Source organism: Lepisosteus oculatus, chromosome 1 (genome assembly GCF_040954835.1).
Source record: "Lepisosteus oculatus isolate fLepOcu1 chromosome 1, fLepOcu1.hap2, whole genome shotgun sequence".
Lineage (NCBI taxonomy): Eukaryota > Metazoa > Chordata > Actinopteri > Semionotiformes > Lepisosteidae > Lepisosteus > Lepisosteus oculatus.
In genome coordinates this window covers 21,244,348-21,248,265 of record NC_090696.1, presented here as the reverse complement: position 1 = coordinate 21,248,265, position 3,918 = coordinate 21,244,348, and positions in this window count along the sequence as shown.

Here is a 3,918-nt window from a genome sequence, read left to right as displayed (position 1 = left end):
TGTTTGGGGGCTGCGGGGAAGGAAGTGTGTGTGTGTGTGTGGGGGGGGGCATTCTTGGCTGTGATGGTGTGATGAGGGGGGCGTCTTCAGCTGGTGATGAGATTCAGCTGTCGGTCATTAGCCGGAGTGCAGCAGCTCTGGGCTCGCTCTCTGACGCCGCTCAATCAATCAGACAGGTGCTCTGTCAGGCGCCGGTCGGCCCCACACCTCTGCCAGGTAATGATGCCCGAGACGGGGACAGATTACGAAACGCCTGCAGGCGGCAGCCCCCCTCCCCCCATCTTTTAATAAACTAATAACGGGGCGTCGGCTAGTGGCAGCTGCTGGAGGTTTAGGGTCTAGCCTGATCTGAAGCTCTGAGATCCCCACCCGCCACTTCACATCAGACAGGGCAGTGGCCCCCTTCGCTAGCGCTGCCCCAGAATCGGTAATAATTATTTACCAGGTGCTTCCATCGCAAGAAACATACCGCACCGAGAGCAGACTGCGCTCTGAGTGACCCCTGAGGGCCGGCCCTGCTCTGTTCAGGGCCAGTGGCAGCTCCTTCTGCGTTGGTAACGGAGCTGAACACAGTCCTTTCACAGCCACTCTCCTCCACAGGAGCTGCCAGAGACACGCGGGCGAACCGTGCCCCCAGCTGCTGCTGCAGAGGCTGTGGGTGGGGTATCAGGGTGAAGAGGGGTTCAGGGCAGATGGGGTATCAGGGTGAAGAGGGGCTCAGGGCAGATGGGGTATCAGGGTGAAGAGGGGCTCAGGGTAGATGGGGTATCAGGGTGGATGGAGCATCGGGGTGAACAGGGGCTCAGGATGGATGGGGTATCAGGGTGAAGAGGGGCTCAGGGCAGATAGGGTTTTAGGGTGGATGGAGCATCGGGGTGAAGAGGGGCTCAGGGTAGATGGGTATCAGGGTGAATAGGGGCTCAGGGTAGATGGGGTATCAGTGTGGATGGAGTTCAGGGTGAATGAGGCATTAAGGTGGATGTGGCTCAGAGTGGATGGGGTATTAGGGTAGATGGGGTAACATGGTGGATGGGGCGTTGGGGTGAATGGGGAATCAGGGTGGATGGGGTGTCAGGGTGAATAGGGAACAGATAGGTTTAGTAAATCCCTCAAGAGAGACAACCTAGTTCAAACGGGGGACCCTCCCAGCATCATGCCGTGGTCCTCAGCCTCTGGGCCACCCAGCATCGTTCGTTTTAAAATTCCCTTTTCCCTTTAAGAATCTGTTGCCAGCTACGGCTTTGATCCGTTCGATTTTCTTTTTTTTTTCTCCTTCGTCTCAGGGACGATTCCTAGGAGACGGTGTTTCGTTCTCGTACCGTGGACCTGAGAGCTGATCTGCGACTCCCATCAGCGCTCCCCGTGATTACAGGCCTCCGCCGTGCCTCCGTGCACTAATAGACAATATTTAACAGAAAATTGCTGCATAACGGGGGTCAACCAAGGGCATGCTGGGATTGAGCCGAGCAGTTGTCAGCTTTTACATAATGCATTAGTGCCACTGATTGAGACTTTATACAGGCTCCAGCGTGTGAGTGTGTCTGCCTGCCTGTTTGAGTCCTGTCACTGTCAGGAGGAGCCCCACTGTTTGACTGTGTGTGTGAATATCTCCGTGTGTGTGATCCTCACCACTGTCCTGTGTGTGTTATTCTCCCCACTGGAGGACCAGTTTGTGTGTGAAATACTCCCCACTATCCTGCGTGTGTGTGATCCTCACTATTTTCCTGTCTTTGTGTGTGTGTGATCTTCACTGTTATCTTGTCTCTTCAGCTCTGGTCCTTATTCTTGCTGAGGAGTTGCAAGATATTTTTGTCAGCGAGAGGAGAAAAGACGGCAGTCTCTGGGGAGAAACCTGCTGTGGATCGCAGTGTCAGTGCCCACGCGGTGACATGGCATCGGATATAAAGCACGACTGTTTGTGCACAGTTTGGATACACAGATGCCAAAGTGAATGTTAGCTGCCCTGTACAGGATACTCACTACTGTATGTTATTAAGTGCAATAAACTGTGCAAGTCAAGGCATGAGTTACACTCATACCAAGTGCTAGTCCTGCTGTTCTGAGGAATAGCCAGGTCCCTGTGGACTGGACGATTGTGCACGATGGCGAGTGATTTGCCTGCCGTCTTCGTGATTCCCCCCTGAGCGCCCCGGCCCCCTGTGGGCTGTTCAAGTTGTCAGTGCCAGTTCCTGGCTGCCTCTCTGCTGCCAGAGGAAACCAGTCTGATTGCCTGGGCTTCCCCCTGAAGGGGCCTGTTGTCAGTGATGCCTGCTCGTGCAGCGCAAGCGTTATGGATTTGTTTAATCTAGTGGAGGAGTCTCTTGGGGCAGAGGCAGCTCTGTAGTGCTGGTGGGTCTGGATCGCGGCTGGACGGCTTCCCAGGCTGTCTGGGGCGCTCGGACTGCCTGCACAGACAGACCACTTAGGAGGGGCTGGACTTTGGGGGTGTCCGTTCTGCTGGCATGGCCGGAGCCTGCCATGGGCTGGCGGACGCTAATGTAGATTGTATTAAATTGATCTAGACTGGTCTCCGATGGTCAAGGTCAGATTGATCTAAATTGATTATACTGCCCTGTACTGAAGTACTGCAGACTGGTTTTGGTCTCAACTAGATTACTAGTACAGAATAAATCAGATTGATCTGTACTGGTGCGTTCAGTTTGATCTGTACTGATCTGGACTGTATTAATCTGTACTGATCTGGACTGTATTAATCTGTACTGATCTAGACTGGACTGTATTGACTATACTGGATTAAATGAGCTTGATTTCAACTGGACTTGAACCAAAAATGATTGGACTGTATTGGTCTGGGCTGTACTTGATCACATTAGATTGGTCTGCTCTGTACTAGATCAAATGGGATTGACCTGGACTGTGCTAGATCACATTGGTTTGGTGTGGACTGGTGTAGATCAAATCAGTTTGGTACAAACTGGTCTGGACTGGATTGCAATCCATTTAAATTAAGACCTGAGTGACCTGAGTGCAGTAGTCTTGGAAATGCAGATAGATGGGCTATCATTTCCCTCCTGCCTGGGGTCTCAGCTCCAGCCTTGCTCCTGAGCCATGCTGCTGGAGCCTTGAGACCATGCCTGGAAACCTGCAGCTATGTGCTGGGGTTCGGGGGTGATGCAGGGCTGCCTGTGGTGGACAGCAGCTCTTATAAGGTTCCTTTGAAGCAGCAACCAGGCTTGAAGACACCTCGTGGACATGAAGGGCCTCCTGATTGAAAATACAACTGAAATAGCAATGACATCCTCATTTGTCATAATAATAGAGCTGACCATCCTAATTCTTGGGACAAATTAGAAGGTGTTGTCACGACAACCTAGTGCGCACAACATCACCGTGATTACGACAACAAGAATAGGCATTTGTTTCAGAACTGAGTGCTGAATCTGGAAAGAGCTGGTTCTCATACATCCTAGCTCCATTCCCGGGGATCCACTAGTATTCTGTGAATTCTGGGAGTTTTAGTGAAATTCAATTTTTTTACTATGGTTTATAGACACTTAGTGCCCAGAATATGATTCCCGCTATCTGTGCCAGCAGGGGATCGATTTTGAGCCTTTTTGCAGAGGGCTCTTTAAAGGACACCCCAAAACACAATGTTGAGATGGTTTTGCGACTCGTGGTCCTGAAGGTTTTTAGGGGCTCTGGAAGTCTGGGACAAGCCACCTACCCATGTTGCTGAAGCACTGCTTGGCTGCCACCAGAGCAAAATCCCTGATAGGGTCAGGCAGTGGGGTCCCCTCCCTCCCCTGTCTCTTTCTCCTTCTCACAGCCCCTCTGTCACCCTGGGGTTCTGGAAGTGACGCACGCAGGACGTCCGCCTCAGCTCACACAGACACAGTGTTCCTCGCAGCCCCACCTGGGTCCCAGGTGCGCCCTGAATGACTCCTGTCCTCAGCTCTC